Source organism: Benincasa hispida, chromosome 7 (genome assembly GCF_009727055.1).
Source record: "Benincasa hispida cultivar B227 chromosome 7, ASM972705v1, whole genome shotgun sequence".
Classification (NCBI taxonomy): Eukaryota; Viridiplantae; Streptophyta; class Magnoliopsida; order Cucurbitales; family Cucurbitaceae; genus Benincasa; species Benincasa hispida.
The window spans coordinates 8569439-8577649 of NC_052355.1; the positions used below are offsets into that span (position 1 = coordinate 8569439).

At 35.4% G+C, this 8211-nt stretch overlaps 1 long non-coding RNA gene across 2 annotated transcripts; it reads right to left on the reverse strand.

Moving 5' to 3' along the window:
- Positions 1–3649: 3649 nt before the first annotated feature.
- LOC120081773 lies at positions 3650–5477 on the reverse strand. Of its 2 annotated transcripts, XR_005482948.1 has the most exons (4): positions 4977–5477; positions 4677–4799; positions 3978–4094; positions 3650–3879 (listed from the first exon to the last, which is right to left on the reverse strand). It is a non-coding gene; the product is annotated as an uncharacterized LOC120081773 (long non-coding RNA). The 2 variants fall into 2 exon arrangements; XR_005482947.1 differs by lacking the exon at positions 3978–4094.
- Positions 5478–8211: the final 2734 nt, after the last annotated feature.

Below are 8211 nucleotides of genomic sequence, written 5' to 3' on the forward strand. Positions count from 1 at the left end.
GGTTCATGTCTATGACTGATTCATGTTCCTTCGATTCACGTCTATGACTGATTTGTAGGCCTTCGGAGGGTTACACACTATGATTGATTCATGTTCCTTCGGGTTCATGTCTATGACTGATTCATGTTCCTTTAGGTTCATGTCTATGACTGATTTGTGGGCCTTCGGGTTACACACTACGACTGATTCATGTTCCTTCGGGTTCATGTCTATGACTGATTCATATTTCTTTGGGTTCATGTCTATGACTTATTTGTGGACTTTTGGGTTACACATTACGACTAATTCATGTTCCTTCGGGTTCATGTCTATGACTGATTTGTAGACCTTCGGGTTACACATTATGACTGATTCATGTTACTTCGGTTTCATGTCTATGATTGATTCATGTTCCTTCGGGTTCATGTCTATGACTGATTGGTGGATCTTTGGGTTACACACTATGATTGATGCGTTCTCTTTCAGGATCACTACGACTGATATGATGGGTGTACACCGATGCCTAGATAAACTAGCCACCAGGTAACCTAGAGGGTCCAGTAGTGGGTCACTTACTGGGTATTGTTATACTCATCCTTTATTCCTTTATGTTTTTTAGGAAATGACAGGAACAGGTTAGCGATTAATAGACGGGACCCGTGACAGAGCCATATGGGGATAAGAGAAATCGCTTCTGCTCAGTCTATGTTTTTTGTCATTTGAATGTTTTGAAACTAGAATTTAATGTGAGACAACAAATTTTAATGTTTTGAATATTTTCTTTATGAATATTATTTTCAGGGGACCTCGAATAAAAGATTTATTTATTTAATATTTATTTTTTTTCTAGTTTATTTTGGAAAAACTATCCTTATTGTTTTAATGATTTTTCTTTTAACAAAATATTTGGGTTTTAAATGTATATTTAGTGGTAATAGCCTTTGTCAGAGTACTCGAAAGGTTGGATCATTACATATTACATACAAAATTTAAAGTTTAGAGACTTATTATAAAGTCATGATAAGTATTAAATTTAAAATTTATTGAAAATACATTATTCAAGTTAGACATTTGAAAGTACCAAGCTAAAATGGAACATGTCCCACAAAGTACATGAAACACAAATGAAAAAAAGAAAGAAAAAAGAAAGAAAAAGAAGAAAATTGTAATGGATATGGGAAAAACATAAGGGTATTTACAAACTTAAGCAATTGTTTTCTAAATGTGTAAATATAGCAATAAATTTAAATATGATTTTCACTTTTTTTGTCTGGGGCAATTGTAATAATAGCAAAAAAAAAAAAAAAAAACATATTGTTTAATTTGCAATTCTTGTATTTTTTTAAAAAACAATTGCACATATAGTAAAAAAAAAACATAAAACTTATTTTCATTTTTTATTATTTTAAGTTTACCTGTGTCTGCTCACGATTCAGAGAAACATAATTCTTGAAGTTAATTAAATTTATGTTAATGTCGTTCAATCTCTAACACTTGATCCTAAGACTCTCTCTCTAGAATACGTATGCTTTACTTGGGAGATGGAACGAGAGAATATTTTTCACGTTGAAGTCTTGAAAGAACGTTTCTTATATTCGGAGGACTTGAGTCATCAAGTGTATTCAGTCTTGATGGGTTTTAGGAACTCTGATGGTTGGTATTTTGGAGCTTTAAATTTCTTACCCTCAAAATGAAAGAATCATTTATTTGTAGAATTTCCAGTAAGTCTCATTTATGAGACTCATACAGCTCTAAAATCCTATTTTATCAGATTATTTTGATATATTTTTGTCTTAAATTAGGATAAGATGTTTTGAAATTGGAAACCTTTTTTTGTCTTAAATTAGGATAAGATGTTTTGAAATTGGAAACCTTTCGTGTGAGCTCATTAAATATCCCTATCCTTGATTTTTGGAAATTTTCTTTATACTTTTCGTGTTTTTTAATGATATTGGCAAAACTTCAAAATTTGCAGCTTTTTATGCATTTGCAATATGCGACACCTGGGCATATTTTCTGAAAGGAAAAAAAATAGAAGATTTCAGCAGTTTTGGAAAGGATTTCTCTAGTGATCTCAGCCTCAATTCTCAACAATTTTAAGCTTAAAAAAGATTTTAAAGAAGCTGTAGCTTGAGGCTATAAATAGGGTATGAATTCAAGGATTATTCAAGACATCATCTACACATCATGGTTGTTTCTCCAATTTTCTATTTTAGCACTTTAATTTTCGTTTATTTTTCTATAGTACTCTTGAGTCTTGCTATTTCTCTATTTGATTTATTATTGTCGAAAGATCTAGGGTGTTAAGACCTAACTATCTTTAACAAAGGAAGTTTGGCTGATTGAGAACGATTATAGTAGGATCTCTTATATTTAGGATTTTCTTTACTTGGTAATTTTCAGTTTTTGCAACTTAATTTCTAACACTACTTTGCATTATTTGTTTTTCCCTTCATTTTTCTTTACGGTTTACTGGTTTATAAGTTTCCTTCAAGTTTGATAGTACTTAAGATGTGTTATTTGTTCTATAGGTATTAAGCACCTAGGAGGTAGAATTGAGTGTTAGGACACAGCACCATCACGCAAATGCATGTACAATAAAGATCCAACAACGCGACACTGTTTATAGCATCGTAGCACTGGTGATTGGGTGTAAATACCCACTTTTTCTATTTTTAGGTCATACCATCATATTCCAATAGCCCCATCCGATCCTCTCTTCTTCCCTTTTCTTTTCCTCTATTCTTACTTAGTTCTTTGGTGTTTTTATGATTGTATCTTCTACCTTGGACCAGATTCGTTAGTAAGGTGAGTTTATTAATTTAGGGCTAGGTGAAACTCATTGTTGTGATTTTGAGGATTTGGTTTTTATTCAAATTTCTTCTTGGATGTTTATGATTTTGGATGCATTTTAGCTTATATGCTTAGAATGTATAAGGATTGATTACTCACCATGTATTCTTTATTATACTAAAGATTGACACATAATACGTGACATATAGTTGTGTTAATTGCTAAGTAGCACAGGTCAAAACATGCTTATGCATAGGTCGATTGGTTGTTCAGAATATCTCGCTTGCAAAATTGCATGATTGATTCAATTCAAGAGGGAAACCAATTAGCAACTTAGATTTTCCAAAGTATTAATCGTCTTAGTAGAATCCACTAAGTTGAGTTTCTGGTCTAATAAATCTCAAACTAGGAAGCATGTTGAGAGGTCAAGTTAATACATTAATTTAAGTAGGGATATGCACTAAGACTTTAAATACATGCTTGAGGACAAAGATTATTCTAAATTTGGGGGTGTGATAATTTGTAGAAATTCAAGTTATTATAGCTCTTTATTCAGAACAATTAGAGAAATTTAGAAGAAAATGCATTGACTTGAGATGAAATTCACGTAAATAGATAAAATTTGTGTTCAACAATTTGTAAAAATAGCTTCCTGAAAATTGTAAAGTTTAACATGTTGTAGGATTCCTAAGAAAAGAAGTAAAAAAATGGACTAAGGAAATAGAAGCTATAGCCATAGATGCATAAGGAGATCAAATCAACTTCAAACTTGTACGTGAAGAGCCATGCTGTAACGACCCGACCCCCTAGGACTTAGGTAAGGCCGTTACTAAAATAAATGCATGCACAACGCTCAGTTATTTGAAATAAATGCTAATTAAACAAGATTCATAAGACGTTTATTAAATGCAATTGTTAAAAAAGTTAATAGGGTACCCAAAATTCTTAAAAGCTAATCAAAGGCATATAAAAGAAATAATCCTTAGTAATAAATTTTAAACAGTAAAACCAAATAACAGATTTCAAGATGCGGAAGCAAAGAGGTCTAGTCCCAGTGACACGATCACGAATTCTACTGTGCCATCGTCGATACATCTTTACCTTTTCCTGAAATATCAACATAAGAAAGAATGAGTATGAAATACTCAGTAAGTAATCCCCACCACTGGGGTTTGGCTAGGCATCTATGTCCTCTATATACCCACCTATGGCACATAAGCACATGAAACAGACAAGAGATTGAGTCCTATCCTATTGTAGTTAAGTATGCCCACAAAATTGGTGAATCCCAAAGGAAACATCCTCCACAAAACTGGTGAATCCTGGAGGAAACACAAAACGGGTGAATCCCGGAGGAAACACAAAACGGGTGAATCCCGGAGGAAACACAAAACGGGTGAATCCCGGAGGAAACACAAAACGGGTGAATCCCGGAGGAAACACAAACGGGTGAATCTCGAAGGAAACACAAACTGGTGAATCCCGAAGGAAACACAAAACTGGTGAGCATCTAACTAATCAATGAGGATATTCACACAGTCTCAACGTTCTAAGAATCAACACCGTACAATTCTAAAACATACATGAAATCCTTGGTACCATGGCTCCATCACATACACAAAATCCTCAACAACATATTATACAACATTCATGTATACCTTACATCATAATTCCACAACATGCAAGTATGCCTCAACACCAACATATGAAAACACATACTATCACATACTAACGATCAAGTACTTAGGTGTGTATGTAAACAAATCAGAACTTGTGCCAGAACATACTTTGATTCAGATCATACTGTCAATCAACATACTAACATTTATCATAACGTACACTCATCACACTAGCATACAACTAAAGCCTGGCCCGTGGGCAGTTCCAGTGGTAAGATTACTTACCTCAAAAATTGGTCGCAAATTCTAGTCCACACAACTAATATTCTCACGGCCTTTGGAAGGCTTGAATCAACCCAAAAAATGTGCTTGGTTCCAAAGGTAGTTCCACCACTCCCAAGCACCAATCTAAACAAATTCAATGATAATAGTTAGGGTCTATATTCCAACAATATCAAATAGTTCAATAATCTTAGACCAAATATGTGTTCTTTGAATCCAACGATAACCTCACTAACACACAAAGGTTCAACATCAAACCAAATAGCAAGGGGGGAGGGGGTCTCTCAAAGCCTTGAAACTTACCAAAAATCTCCGCAAAAGAAACTTCAACAGTCGCTGGACAGCGCACGAAATCTCCTTCAAACTCCAATCCTAGCATCCAACCAAAAATCAAGTAGATGACCCTACAATTAACCGATACGTTAAACAACTTACCCAACCATAGAACCAGCAGCGATCGAAGGCAGCAGGGGCTGGGCAGTGCCTTAGATAAAGAAGGTCGTTGGCCCAATCGAAGAACGGCACGGGCAGACGGTTGGAGGAGCGAACCGGCGGCGAAGGCGCGACGGCTGGGTTGGGTCGTCGTTCGGCTTCGGCCCTTGGCAGACGGAGCGGTGGGACGCAGGTCTGACTAGCTAGAGGCTTGACTACTGACTAGACCGTTCAGCGGAGGGCGCGCGCGAAGGAGAGGCCGGACGATTTTCAGGCAGGCGATGGCTGAGGAGTGGCAGTAGAAGAAAAGAAAGTGGCGGCTGGAAGAAGGGGGGGAGGGGGTTTCTTCAAAACTTATGATGGAGAGGTGAGGGTTTCCCTCTTTTTTTATTTTAAAAAAATAAATAATAATAATAATAATAATAATAAAGAAAAAAAATTTAAAATTTAAATAATACTAATAAAGGAAAGGGTTAAATTTTAAATAAATATTTTCCCTTAATCCGCCTTAACCACCCAAAAATTTCTCCCTTTTAAATAATAAAAAGGAAAAGCAAGTGTGCCCAACAACTAAGGATAAATTCTAAAAAGGAAAAGAAATACATTTTCAATAAGCAAATAACGCGGGATGTTACACATGTGTTGACCAGAATCATGAAGAGAGAAAGACAACAAATGCATAAGCGGTACAGTCAAATCAAAATACAAGTTGGTAGCTGATTTGAGATAGTTGCTATAGAGTCAATGAATCTGTGATGCTATGAAGTCCGCACAGTAGGGTATGGAATTAAATGCAAAAGTGTTAGACAATCATTAGAAAGAAGCAATGAACTTTCTGTTTGATGCCTATAAATAGCCCAACAAATTCCAAGACCAAGGGGGATGATTATCAAGAAATTTATTGACACTCTGCCAAATTTTACCTTCATCTTCTTCGACCTCTCAACCCTATCTTTGGAGAATTTTGAGTGAAAGCTCAGCTTTCCCTTCTAATTTAGAGAAAAGTTCCATCCATTTTCATCAACAACACAAGGAAGCAATCGACCATTAGAGTCAAAAGGAACATGAAATTGTGACCGACGACTTGACACATTCTATTCTTTCACTTTTATTTTATCCTTTACTTGAATTTTTATTTGAATATTGGGGTTGGAAAATTCCTTACTTTAAATATAAATCATGTTTTCCTTCATTTCATATCTATTCATTTCTTTACTTTCCACCATGAGCAACTAAATTCTTATTAGGTTGGGAAGAATGATTATTAACCAAATTAAATTGTTGTCGCCTACAACTTCAGACTAAGCAAATGATGTGTGTTCACCGTGCCTAAAACCTATACTAAAAAGGTAGTACAAGCAGTAAGTATAGGGTCGAGTCTTCAAGGAAACTACGAACTAGCAGGGCCAATTGAAGAATTCCATGCAATGGGGGGTTTTGTTGTGAAAGTGACAAATTAAAAGATAGCTTGCAAAATATGTAAAATTGGAGACAAAAATAGAGTGCAAAATTGGTTTGAAGTTCTCATAAAAAGGCTATTGGGAATAGTTCATTAGATTCTAATTCTATCATCAGATACAAAAAGTAATGCAAACTCATGAACTCCACAACCTCTTAGGGAAACCTATGAATGTATTAATGAATTGAATTTATATTTATAAATTCATTAAGAATGTAATTACTCAAATCAAAATTTGCAATTTAATAGCCCGATTAGTCAATTAAGAGTCTTAATCCAATAGACCCTAAATCACTTCCTTCTAAGTGAGATTCATGTTTAATTCTAATTTGCATTAAGAATTGAGATTCTTTATCGTGACACCCTATGAATTGGAAAGTCTAGATTCATAGCCTGATTTAATTGGGTGAAATTAAATCAGGGCATACAACTGCAACTTCAAAAAAAGTCTTAGCTAACACAAGGACTCCAAATTTTCGCAATCTATTATATAATTATGCAAAGCTGCCATCTAAAATTTGCATAAAGAATCCAATAAACTTGAGTTGTCAATTCAGAATTTATCAAATTTCATTCAAGAAAAGCTCAAATTACACTCAAGAATTCATAGAGTTTAACATGAATAAATCACCATCCTAAAGATTTGAACTAAATTACAATTCCCGAGATAGAGGCGTTATCTAGCCTTGCATTGTCTTGTATCAACACACAATGATTAAGAAATTGAGAGTGAAGGAACTTTTTTTTAAAGAGATCCATGAGCGGAAGCAGTGAAGGAAATTAGAACTGAGATTTCCATGAGCAGTGGAACAAGATTATTCCAAATTACAATCATGAATATGTTTACAGTCGACTTCAAACAAGTGGTTATACAATTCAAATGCAGAAATTACAACATGAACAATACAAATGCATAAAGAGATCAAACTCTATGCACAATAGCAGAAGCATCTCCACGCACCGATGCACATGGCCGCTCGAACAACAGCATCCTTGAACGCCTGATCTACACGACCGCAACACCGCACGAACACTTTATGCTCGTCCTCAACGATCTCCTCGGTCACGAACTCCTCCGCAACACGAACGACCTCCACAAGACCACGAACGACCTCTAGAAAACCTCGACGGTGTCGAGTTGAGTTTGACACCACCACAAGTATACCTTGGTATTCTCGGTGTGAGAATCCAGAGGGTGGGCTCTGTTCGGACTTGGTATGAGGTAGCTGAAGGAGGAAACACCAATCGTGTACATGACTGGGCAAGTGGGAGATGGTGGAGACCTATCGTATAGATCGATGCCCAATCGTTTAGATAAAGTTATATGATCGTCTAGCAAAAGCTATGCGATTGTTTAGTCTATCGTTGTGCTCAGTTTGTCTCCTACAGAGACTACACAATCGTTTACCTTGGGCCAGCGATCGTCTAGCAAAACTATGCGATCATTTAGTAAATACTGCACGATCGTTTAGCTTTACTTTGCACGATTGTTTAGCTCGCCCAGCCGTCGTTTAGTAAATCTGAATTTACTTGACGACTTCGTGAGTTTCTTTTGAAATCAAAATTTATTTCAATCGTTTGTAAAAACTTCTTTTTTCAAATAGGAAAACCATTTTCCTTTTAAACTCACGGTTACCATGATTCAAT